We start from the raw sequence: 13,094 nt of genomic DNA, 5'->3' as shown, positions 1-13,094 counted from the left end.
GATCCTGGAACAGCAAGAGTTTAGGTCCAGCACACGGGGCAGGGATCCTGGAAAAGCAAGAGTTTAGGTCCAGCACACGGGGCAGGGATCCTGGCACAGCAAGAGTTTAGGTCCAGCACATGGGGCAGGGATCCTGGCACAGCAAGAGTTTAGGTCCAGCACACGGGGCAGGGATCCTGGCACAGAAAGAGTTTAGGTCCAGCACACGGGGCACGGTTCCTGGCACAGCAAGAGTTTAGGTCCAGCACACGGGGCAGGGATCCTGGCACAGCAAGAGTTTAGGTCCAGCACACAGGGCAGGGATCCTGGCACAGCAAGAGTTTAGGTCCAGCACACGGGGCAGGGATCCTGGCAAAGCAAGAGTTTAGGTCCAGCACACAGGGAAGGGATCCTGGCACAGCAAGAGTTTAGGTCCAGCACACGGGGCAGGGATCCTGGCACAGCAAGAGTTTAGGTCCAGCACACAGGGAAGGGATCCTGGCACAGCAAGAGTTTAGGTCCAGCACACGGGGCAGGGATCCTGGCACAGCAAGAGTTTAGGTCCAGCACACGGGGCAGGGATCCTGGCACAGCAAGAGTTTAGGTCCAGCACATGGGGCAGGGATCCTGGCACAGCAAGCATTTAAGTCCAGCATACAAGGTAGTAATCCAGCACAGCTGAGTATAATACAGCATGGGTACAGTCCAGCACACAGGGCAGGGATCCTGGCACAGCAAGAGTTTAGGTCCAGTACACAGGGCAGGGATCCTGGCACAGCAAGAGTTTAGGTCAAGTACACAGGGCAGTGATCCTGGCACAGCAAGAATTTAGGTCCAGTACACAGGGCAGGGATCCTGGCACAGCAAGAGTTTAGGTCCAGTACACAGGGCAGGGATCCTGGCACAGAAAGAGTTTAGGTCCAGCACACAGGGCAGGGATCTTGGCACAGCAAGAGTTTAGGTCCAGCACACAGGGCAGGGATCCGAGCACAGCAACAATTTAGGTCCAGCACACAGGGCAGGGGTCTTGGCACAGCAAGAGTTTAGGTCCAGTACACAGGGCAGGGATCCTGGCACAGCAAGAGTTTAGGTCCAGCACATAGGGCAGGGATCCTGGCACAGAAAGAGTTTAGGTCCAGCACATAGGGCAGGGTTCCTGGCACAGCAAGAGTTTAGGTCCAGCACATAGGTCAGGGATCCTGGCACAGCAAGAGTTTAGGTCCAGCACATAGGGCAGGGATCTTGGCACAGAAAGAGTTTAGGTCCAGCACACAGGGCAGGGATCCTGGCACAGCAAGCATTTAAGTCCAGCATACACGGTAGTAATCCAGCACAGCAGAGTATAATACAGCATGGGAACAGTCCAGCACACAGGGCAGGGATCCTGGCACAGCAAGAGTTTAGGTCCAGCACATAGGGCAGGGATCCTGGCACAGAAAGAGTTTAGGTCCAGCACATAGGGCAGGGTTCCTGGCACAGCAAGAGTTTAGGTCCAGCACATAGGGCAGGGATCCTGGAACAGCAAGAGTTTAGGTCCAGCACACGGGGCAGTGATTCTGGCACAGAAAGAGTTTAGGTCCAGCACACAGGGAAGGGATCCTGGCACAGGAAGAGTTTAGGTCCAGCACACGGGGCAGTGATTCTGGCACAGAAAGAGTTTAGGTCCAGCACACGGGGCAGGGATCCTGGAACAGCAAGAGTTTAGGTCCAGCACACGGGGCAGAGATCCTGGAACAGCAAGAGTTTAGGTCCAGCACACGGGGCAGGGATCCTGGCACAGCAAGAGTTTAGGTCCAGCACACAGGGAAGGGATCCTGGCACAGCAAGAGTTTAGGTCCAGCACACGGGGCAGTGATTCTGGCACAGAAAGAGTTTAGGTCCAGAACATAGGGCAGGGATCCTGGCACAGAAAGAGTTTAGGTCCAGCACACGAGGCAGGGATCCTGGAACAGCAAGAGTTTAGGTCCAGCACACGGGGCAGTGATTCTGGCACAGAAAGAATTTAGGTCCAGCACATAGGGCAGGGATCCTGGCACAGAAAGTGTTTAGGTCCAGCACACGAGGCAGGGATCCTGGCACAGCAAGAGATTAGGTCCAGCACACAGGGCAGGGATCCTGGCACAGCAAGAGTTTAGGTCCAGCACATGGGGCAGGGATCCTGGCACAGCAAACATTTAAGTCCAGCATACAAGGTAGTAATCCAGCACAGCAGAGTATAATACAGCATGGGTACAGTCCAGCACACAGGGCAGGGATCCTGGCACAGCAAGAGTTTAGGTCCAGCACATAGGGCAGGGATCCTGGAACAGCAAGAGTTTAGGTCCAGCACACAGGGCAGGGATCCTGGAACAGCAAGAGTTTAGGTCCAGTACACAGGGTAGGTATCTTGGCATAGCAAGAGTTTAGGTCCAGCACACAGGGCAGTGATTCTGGCACAGAAAGAGTTTAGGTCCAGCACATAGGGAAGGGATCCTGGCACAGGAAGAGTTTAGGTCCAGCACACGGGGCAGTGATTCTGGCACAGAAAGAGTTTAGGTCCAGCACATAGGGCAGGGATCCTGGCACAGAAAGAGTTTAGGTCCAGCACACGAGGCAGGGATCCTGGAACAGCAAGAGTTTAGGTCCAGCACACGGGGCAGTGATTCTGGCACAGAAAGAGTTTAGGTCCAGCACATAGGGCAGGGATCCTGGCACAGAAAGAGTTTAGGTCCAGCACACGAGGCAGGGATCCTGGAACAGCAAGAGTTTAGGTCCAGCACACGGGGCAGGGATCTCGGAACAGCAAGAGTTTAGGTCCAGCACACGGGGCAGGGATCCTGGAACAGCAAGAGTTTAGGTCCAGCACACGGGGCAGGGATCCTGGAAAAGCAAGAGTTTAGGTCCAGCACACGGGGCAGGGATCCTGGCACAGCAAGAGTTTAGGTCCAGTACACGGGGCAGGGATCCTGGCACAGCAAGAGTTTAGGTCCAGCACACGGGGCAGGGATCCTGGCACAGAAAGAGTTTAGGTCCAGCACACGGGGCACGGTTCCTGGCACAGCAAGAGTTTAGGTCCAGCACACGGTGCAGGGATCCTGGCACAGCAAGAGTTTAGGTCCAGCACACAGGGCAGGGATCCTGGCACAGCAAGAGTTTAGGTCCAGCACATGGGGCAGGGATCCTGGCACAGCAAGAGTTTAGGTCCAGCACACAGGGCAGGGATCCTGGCACAGCAAGCATTTAAGTCCAGCATACAAGGTAGTAATCCAGCACAGCTGAGTATAATACAGCATGGGTACAGTCCAGCACACAGGGCAGGGATCCTGGCACAGCAAGAGTTTAGGTCCAGTACACTGGGCAGGGATCCTGGCACAGCAAGAGTTTAGGTCCAGTACACAGGGCAGGGATCCGAGCACAGCAACAATTTAGGTCCAGCACACAGGGCAGGGGTCTTGGCACAGCAAGAGTTTAGGTCCAGTACACAGGGCAGGGATCCTGGCACAGCAAGAGTTTAGGTCCAGCACACAGGGCAGGGATATTGGCACAGAAAGAGTTTAGATGACTCACCAGATTGCAACCTCAGCCAAAGGGATCTAGGTAGGGTGTCAAGGGAAGGAGGTCCAAAAGATGGAGGCAGAGGTCCTTCGCAGGCCATTTTCAGGCCCTCAGAGGGCAGTGTGTCCTGGCCACAGGACACACTATGGCCAGGACACAGTGTGCCGCTATTCTGACGCAGGATACAATAATTTATGCACTTTTTACAGAGTGAGGCCTCATGTCCTACCCCCCGTGGGGACACAGGAACTCACAAATGCACTAAATTACACAGATAAGTCGACTTTGTTACACACAGTATCTGGATTAGAGATAGTCAATTTCATAAAACAAAAGAAAAAGAAAAATTCTATATTTCTGACCTCCACTACAGTGGATGTCTATGAATTAAATAAAGAAAAAAAAAAAGATATAATTTAGTGTCGTTTTACTTGGAATTGTAAACAGATAGAGATGTTCTAATGGGAATTTAGATTTAATACAAAGAAAGAGTAAATTGGAAGTTGTAATATTTGCTGTGAGCTGTTAGAATTTCAAAGCTGCATGACAGGTGCTCTTTCATACACTCACCTCACCTCTTTTATCACTGAGATAATGCAGTAATAAGAATGAGCTGAGCACTGCAGAAAGAGATATAAGCCATTTTCTAGAAAAGGTGCTGCTGCTCTATCCCTGGGGAAATAGATTTTGGCTGCATCCCAAATTGTTTTGAGACCAGACACTGTATAAGAAACAACTGAGCGCTCTGCAACATTACCTTTCCAGTATGAAGCCCTACAGCCTGTACGCTTCTTATCTTCTGCTACTGTCACATTACTAGCAAAGCTATTATTATTTCATTTTCATTTCCTACTTCTAGTCTTCCATCAAATAGACCTATCTTTCTCAGATCAACACTAAAAACTTTCCTGATAATGTTATATAAAAATGTTTTCAAGCACTGAAGCATGCCCCATCTATGTTTTTGAAATTCCATTTTTTTATTACAATATGATTAAAAGAAAAGATATTTACAAATTCAGATCTGATTAGCAGGAAATCTATTAGTAGTTTGTAGTCAGCCCCTTCAGTACCAGCAATCATCTGACACCTGCTAGTATGCAAGCTCAGTTCTGAGAAGCAGGATGTCAGTATTACCTTATGCTCACTTTTCCTATAACTCTTCATTGCCCATGGGAGCTTTAAAAGGTTCAAATGTGTCTTTTTTTTCAATGCCCATTTTTTTTTACTTTAAAGTAAATGCAAACATGTTGCTTGCAGCTAGAAATCTCATACAAAAGGCTAAGGCTACATTTAAAAGGTAGTTTTTATCTGACGGAAACTAAATGCCAGTAATCTGACCTTGAAAACATTGAAATATTTCCCGCAGATAGTTGCGGTTTGTAGAGTTTAGCTTTGTTTAGCTGCAGATAGCTGCATTTAGCTGTGTTAGGGTTGCCACCTCTTCCCTTTAAACTGGAACACATATTCATTACACAGGTTCTGTGGATGATTAAGGTGGTCATTAAAGCGGAGCTCCACCCAAAAGGCGAAGTTCCGCTTTAAGGAACTTAAGATGCAGGTGAAACAGGCTGAGGAGGACACACCGCGGGACCGAGGGACAGGTAAGTGGCTATTTTTTTAAAAGTTGTCAGCTCCAGTTTTTGTAGCTGCTGACTTTTATTTTTTGGCAGGGTGAGTGGAACTCCGCTTTAAACTCACTTAGTGCCTTATCTGCATTACAGCAACCTCAGAACCTGTGTAATGAATATGTGTTCAGGTTTAAAGGGATAAGGTGGCAACCCTAAGCTGCATCTGCATTTCCAGGCCTTTCTTTCTCAATATTCAATTCTGGGGGGATATTATACCCCAGATAACTCCTCTTGCACTTTGTTGGTAGTTTTCTGAGCATGGAAGTAGATCTGTGTAATAGAAAAGGAGTGCAGAGCAAAGATGGTGCTTACCTTTGTCTGCTTAAGAGGAGATGATTTAGGGGTGGTTCACACACGGTATCACTTTTAAAAATGCACTGCATCAGACTGCATGGTGCTACGGTTATGTTACCATGCGATTTGGTGCCAGAAACGCACTGCTTTGCAATCTGTGTTTGGAGTGCCATTACCAGTTAATTGGCACCCACATGCAGATCATAAGAGCAGTGCGGTCACATGCCATAGAGAAAATACACATGGAGCACTTCTTGCCCATGCCGCTTTCTAGTGTGAACCAGCCCTGAGGCAGATAGAGAGGCAAATTAAAGGAAGAAGGGTACATCCTCTAAAATCCCAGCATCTAACGAGGGGATAGTTTGTCCTGATGTATGAGGAAATCAGAACCTATCCTGATAAATTGTACAACTTTATCAGAATGTCAGTGTCCACCTTTGACAGCTTACTAACTACTGTTAGACCCAGGGGCGGCTGACAATTCATGGGCCCCCAGGAAATAGGGGATCATGGGGCCCCTGTGTCCTTGCCCAAACTCAAAAAAGCCTATGAAAAAGGTACCAGGGGCATCTCATGAGGCCCCCTACTGACCCCGGGCCCTTGGGCAGTGCCCAAGTTTCCAAATGGTCAGTCTGCCCCTGGTTAGAACACATCTGCAAAGAATGAATTGCAACATGAGGATGTATGAGAACCAACAAAAGAAGGAATTCCAACATTTCAGGAAGAAGTGGGGTAGTGTGTCATTTTCTGTTGCTAAAAACACTGCACCTATATGCAGCCAAAGGCAATGCACATTTATCTGCAGATAGTCGACCCTGGATTCAGCATTTCCTTCTTTTCCTAAACAAACTAAACTGTCTGCAACTAAACATTGCTAATCATTATGTATGAATACAATGATTACTTACATTATGTAAGTCCAGCTGCTTTTAGAAAAGTCTTCTAAACTCTGAAATGTAGAAGTCCATGTGAATGTAGCTCCTGCCTCCAATAAAGTAACTTGACTCAAAACTTTGGTCACCAGTGAATAGCTGTTTTACAAATCAGCAAAACACCACAATAAGATTTGTGTTTTTCTTTAAAGTCTAACTGCCAGTAAGGCAGTTGATAAAGAATAATATGCAATTTTTTTATGGGATAATCTAAAACAGAATATTACTTACTTTTTTTCATGGTCCAGTAGTTTTTATTCTCAATGGCTTTGATTGTGGCGACTGGCCCCTTGAAGTTTTTCTCCTTGCCATTCTCTAGCTGGTCTTTTTTCATTGAGATTATCGATGAGTGCTTTCCAGAGATGTTTGCAAAGTGGGCATTTCAAAAGCAGCAAGGCAGGGCTCCAAAGCACAAAAAGCACTAATACCCTTCCAGAGAATTTCACAAAGTAGATCATACCAGGCTAAAGAAGCAAGTCAAGTCATACCTCTAGCTCTAGAAGAAAAGAACTGACACCTGGGGGTTTATTTACTAAAGCTGGAGAGTCCAAAATCAGACTCCCTTCTGCATAGAAACCAATCAGCTTCTAACCTGAGCTTGTTCAATGAAGCTTTGGCAATGAAACCTGGAAGCTGATTGGTTTCTATGCAGAAGTGAGTCTGATTTTGCACTCTCCAGCTTTAGTAAATAAACCCCCTGGAGTCTTGACTTGATGTCCTTCTTTAGCCTGGTATGACGTACTCTGTGAACCTCCCTGGAAAGGTGTTAGTGCTTTTTTATGCTTTGGAGAAAGAGAATTAAGTCAGGGCTAAATACCAAATGCAAGTAAACCTTTAAAAAAAAAATTAATTATTTCACTAACATGCCAACAGAAACAAAGGTAGCTTACATAAATTAGATATATGATATATGTAGTAGAGGTGTTGACACCATGGAAATACACTCACTAATGCCTAAACCATAGGCAGGAGCCACATTCATGTGAAATTAGATTTAGGGCTTTAACTGCAGACTTGGAAGTGAGCAGTACACTTGCACAGTTAACAGTTTGTGATCTGTGGCCATATTTCTTACACTATTGACACTCAGGCACGTTGGACACAATTTCTATTAGAGAACACCTCTCCTCTCAAGGTGTGCAGCATTTCTGAGCTACTACTACGGAGCATGTATCTCCACCAAACTCAGCAGCCCCTTCACCTCTCTCCCAGTGACAATGTTTCATATATTCCTAATGGATACAGAAAATACACTTCTCTGTAACTCCATGCTTGTTCTCCTACAGGGGCCCCCTCTACATCTTTCTTTATGACTCCAGGCTAAGTTTCTAGGTACTTTGTGCCACAAGGTCAGTCCCAATATGTGGGGAATCGGTTGCTAGCATTGGGGCCAAGCATAACACCTTTTCACTACCAGAGTATCCATTACCTCCCACCATGTCACCTGTTTCCTGGCTGGTTTGATGCTTTAGCAGGTGACACAAATACAGTAATCCTTAGCATTGGCAATATATCTTCCTCCGGACAGAATTCTGCTTGTTAGAGCTTTGTTCTATATTTTCTCTAACCCTGTTCTTTTGATACACCTTGCATGGACTCCTTTAGCGACTTCAGATCAAGCAATCTAGATAAACAATAAAGATCTTTTACTGAGGTAGTTGCAGATAACAAGTAAACAGTTTCTTAAAGACATCTTCCATACACTTTGCTGTACAAAGCTCTCTAGTGCTTCAAATTAGTGCCTCAAGAGTGGTTATATCTTAGGCAGGTGGCTAAGTCCATAGTAAGTCCTTCTGAAGGCAGGATAATAGGCAGTAGATCCACAAAAGGTAACAATAATCCATAAAGTTCAGTTAAGGTAGCACAAATCCATAGGTTCCATACCCCATTGGGAACCAAAACTGGACTTCTCTCAAGGGGTGGTTCAGATTGACAGTGTAGCAGCTACATCATACATAGTTAGTCTGGCTGAAAAAAGACAAAAGTCTGTCCAGTTCAACCAAACCAACCATCCAGTTCAACATCTTGGCAGTATTTTTCCTGGCCAACCCTTCTAGGGCACCTTCCTTCTCAGACACCACCAACTCAGCAGGTTAACCTAAGTGCAACAAATCTACTTTGTAACAGCTTGCACAATAGTTGACCTGGTTAACCACAGAGCATAAACACAGCAAAAGAAAACTGTTAACACTTTAGGAAGCTCTTTAGGAAACACTTGGAAGCACCTGCATACAGAGGTGTGTTGTGCATGTGGTGGTTTTGATTGCCATGAGTCTGACAACAGTGGTGTGTACCGGATAGTCCAGACCAAGAAAGGCAAAATGATAGTGGTCGACGTCATTGGTAATGTATTAAAAGGGAAAAAGAGTGATGTGGAATTCTCTATTGCCCTCTTCCTCTGTTGAATTATCCTTCTCCTCATACCCCTGGATATGGCTACTCCTCCTAACAACTACAATTTCATCATCAGATTTGTCCTCTCCCTTACAATCGACTGATGCATCAAATGCAGAATTTGTTGTACATCTAGTGCTCCCTGCTCACACCTTAATGCGATGAAAAATATAGTTCAGTAGTGTCACCTATGTGCTGAGACTACAAAGGCAAGCAATCCACAAATTCAGGTGGCCACTTGGGGCTAATGTTCATGCTGGTTGTTTGTTTGCAACAACTTCTAAGAAGATGACTAGTATGATGCAAAGACAACAATCTTTGCATCATAGATACATTGTAAAAACAGCTTAAGGGTTGCTTCTGCTGATTTGCTTACCACCACTTCTCACCTTCATTCTGCCATTGCCTTTTGTATGTGGGGTAGATGAGATGCAAGAATTATATTTGTTGCACTCATGGCCACTGACTTTTTTCACAAACATCAGTAAGTTAAACAACTATCTTGTGTTGTGTCTCAGAAATGCATACTAAACAGCACAATGTACAGCAATTAGGCTAAATTATAAATAGGCAGAGTTAATTTTGAGTTAACTACTCAACATCATTCTACATAACTGTGAGAAAAAATGCAGTGAATGGTGGGGGGTGTGAGAATGGATGTAAAAAAAATCTCACACGCAAAGACTGAGTGAAAAACAAAGATTGTTCGTCATACTTGAATCATGGCATTAATTACTGCACAGGACACCTGGGATGCTCCATGAAAGTGCCCGGGTGTCCGTGTCTAGCAAAACTCCTGGATGAAGGGTAAAGGCAATAATTGAAACTAACCAGTGATCTACTAATGCTATTCAGCAAACACTGAAGCAGAGTAAAAATAAAAAATACACTGTCACCAGGGCAAAGTGACAGTGTCTGTGTACAGCCCATCCCTTGACCAATTTATGCTCATCTCTGCAACACTCAGCTGCACCCTTTCTGTGCCCCAGCCATTTCTAAAATATACAGTGTTGGCTAGTGTCAGAGTTTAGAGGGAGTGGTGATGTCACCCCTCCATCATGTGACATTGCTGGGACCTAATGATTGGCAGATAGGCATGACAGTGCATCATGGGAAAGGGTCACATGCTCCAATATACCTAAAAACACAGGGTTTTTGCAGTGCCAGCCACAAAGGAGCAGCAAGGTGGAAGGCTGAAGAGATAAGTAAAAAATGGTTTGGTTGGACTTTGCATGGATACCGTCACCTATCCATGAATGGATAAGATGACAATGTCTTTTTCAGATACACTTTTTTTTTTTAAATTTGAGTTTTTTTGTAATGTGCTGCAACCAGAATCCAGAGGTCACCTCACAAGTTTACTATGAGTGTACTTCCTGAATCCTGTGCTACTTAAAGTAGTTGTATAGCCAAAACATTTTTTTATTTTAGATAGTAGAAATTTGGATCTAGGGTAATGCCATCATATATCACCCAGTAACACTTCTGTTGATTACTAACACAGTACAGCACCCTGCTACTCTCTTAAAGGATAAGTTCACCTTTCAGAACATGTTACGTGTTACAACCATATTCAGGGTGTAACATGTAATATGTTATGAACGGACCAGCCCCTGCTCTTCCCCACTCCCCGGCTTTGACAGCTAGCTCCTCCTTCTAGCTGTCAAAATTAAAAAAGATGTGGGTGTGCAAGGCTCCGCCCTCCCGGCCGTGTCTCTCATTCACAGTCCTCTGTGAATGAGAAACTACAAGTCCTGACAGCCTTAGAAGCTGTTGCTTTGTAGTTCTCAATCAACTACCTTGGTGCTGTGGAGCGCCATGTTAGTTCATTGATTCTTCCTGTTTGTATACGGGATGTATGGGCAAGCAGATATACTGACAGGTCTGCAGTCGACCTGCATGGCACCAGTGATCTGCTGATCGCTGATATGATGGTTGACAGGCTCCTGCAACAAAAAATAATACATACACATTTTTTACCTGCAAAAAAATGTGCATTTATTATTTTTTTGCAAAAGGTGAAGTTATCCTTTAAGCAGCCCACAGATGAGTCTGTTTTTTTTTGTATTCAACCAGTAGGTTGAATGAAAAAAACTAAATCACTACCTCCTATACACACATTTGAGATGGATGGGGGAATCCTCCCAACTGGGCTATTGTATTCTGACAGCAGGGATACTTCCGCTTCCTCTGAATACAGTGATGAGCAGTGCAGGCTAAAGCTATGCGTTTTTATGAGATATGTTTCTCTTTTTTTATACTTGGATAATCTAAATAAAGATTTCTGATTTTTACTGATCCGTGTATATGCTTCCCAGTGTTAGGCACAACTAGAGTTCCTTTATACAAGTGGGACACTTACGCCTGTTTACAGACGGAGTTACCCACTTTTCTTTTTTTTTTTGCTTGTGCAACTCTATTTGGGATGGTGCCACGATGTGGAAGTTTTTACTAAACTTCAGTAACACTTTCTTGATGTAAACAAATAAAAAAGAACCACCTGTTGCTCTCAGCCTCCTCCAACTCTTCAAATTCCTTTTTTTTTGTTGTTGCTGTCCTTCAACTTTTCATTAGGGGGTGGCTACGTTCGATCTCCATTGTCCCACTGTATGTATGAATATACCCACCTTTTCTTGCTCACTCCCAAGATGGAGTAGAGACTATGGACTATGGGATTTGTAGTGTGCATAGAGAAGTGCACTTGACTGTAACTAGGGTACACTGCTCAGTTAAAACAAATGGAAGTTAGGGGAATTGAGAGCTCATGGAGGATGTTACAAGGAGACAGTAAGAAATTATTTCATGAAAATAGATTACAAGGCTATTAAGTATGGGATGTGCATTGATCTTTTTTGTTGTTTGTGAATAAGGATATTGTCTAGTATCCCTAGGAGAGCATATGTATCCTTTATATCAGGGGTGTCAAACTGGTGGCCCTCCAGCTGTTGCTAAACTTCAAGTCCCAAGATGCATTGCAAGGCTGACAGTTACAAAAAAGGCTCCCAAAGGCAGAGGCATGATGGGACTTGTAGTTCCACAACAGCTGGAGGGCCACCAGTTTGACATCCCTGCTGTAGAATCATTGTTGCCCAAAAGTTATATGAGCATGTCAATAACCCCTGATCAAAATCATGACTACCAGGTGTGCAAGAATGCACCAGTTGGCCCACAACCATGAAAGCATATTGGTGAATATCCCAGTACTTAGTTAGCTATTTTAGAAGGTACAAGATACCAATGAATGAAAACTTTTTATTTGCTTTCTACCCTTTCTATCTTTTTGTATATATGAGATGTGTGGTTTGGAATATGCTAAAGGTTCATGGAGTTTGAAAACATTTATATAGTACCTGCTCAGCACATATTCTATGTATTCCTAGATTACATTGGAGTATACCTGTATCCAGAAATTTGTTTTCCCTCTTATTGTACAAAACAACAAAAAAAAAAAAAAACACACAAAGACTGATTCCCACCGATCACACTTCCTTTGACACAAGAATTCAGAGCCTATTTACAAGAACTTCTTCCAGTCTGTGCTTTTCTCTGTCATTGTAGGAATACACAGCAGGAGCACTGCTAGTCCATCCAACAATGGCAGAAGCAGCAGCAGCACACATGCATGTAGGACCAGTTCATTATATATCAGCGTATCCTCTTCACACACAGATAAGAGGATAAAAATACTGCAGCAGTCCCTCACTGAACCCCTGCATCAGCATCTGCCTCCTCCTTCTGCTCCGCTCCACGTGTTCTGCTAGGTATAACCCACCCTCTCCCCTTCCACTCTGGATCTGCTCATACTGGGCTGTTAGTTGCAGGGAGAGAGCTAGTGCAGATCAATGCTGCCTTTTGTCTCATGCTCCAACCCAATCATCATATTGAGGAACTGCAGGAAAACAAGAAAAGGACAGGTACAGTCATTCTCCGTAAACATCTACTTATCCTCTTTGCTTTTTCTAGGCTAGTCACTCATTTCTATATTACAGCATTTTTCAGTATTATTAAGTATAATAATAATTATTGAGTTAGTACTTTATTTCCTTCTTTCTCGCCATATTATTATTTGATCATATCCACAATGTGCAGTATAAATATTGTTTTTTTTTTTTACAAATTGCATTGAATTTGAATATTTAGATATTATATATTATCTTTTACATTGCATAAAATATGCAAACAAAATTACAAATATTATCTTGTATATCATATCTTTAGAAGTAAGATTTATTTTATTTTCATATTATTTTGGGTGTCAAAATGAGTATAAAATTCTGGGACCGTTCTGCTCATTGTGCAATTTTTTTGGCCCCCTGTGCACCACTAAAAA

The 13,094-nt window shown here is 44.3% G+C and overlaps 1 protein-coding gene across 1 annotated transcript in view; it reads left to right on the top strand.

The window, feature by feature from the left end:
• The first annotated feature begins 12,424 nt into the window (after positions 1-12,424).
• Positions 12,425-13,094, top strand: part of SERTM1 (serine rich and transmembrane domain containing 1) — a 52,592-nt gene continuing 51,922 nt past the window's right edge. The window contains exon 1 of the mRNA XM_089690850.1: positions 12,425-12,678. The gene's annotated coding sequence lies outside the window, so the exon portion shown is untranslated. The remainder of the gene's footprint in view (positions 12,679-13,094) is intronic.

The sequence above is a fragment of the Staurois parvus genome, unplaced genomic scaffold (assembly GCF_062004578.1).
Source record: "Staurois parvus isolate SC_StPar_1 unplaced genomic scaffold, SC_StPar_1.0 ptg000544l, whole genome shotgun sequence".
NCBI lineage: Eukaryota > Metazoa > Chordata > Amphibia > Anura > Ranidae > Staurois > Staurois parvus.
The sequence above is the reverse complement of the archived record's forward strand: the minus strand, read 5'-3'. Positions and strand labels throughout refer to the sequence as shown.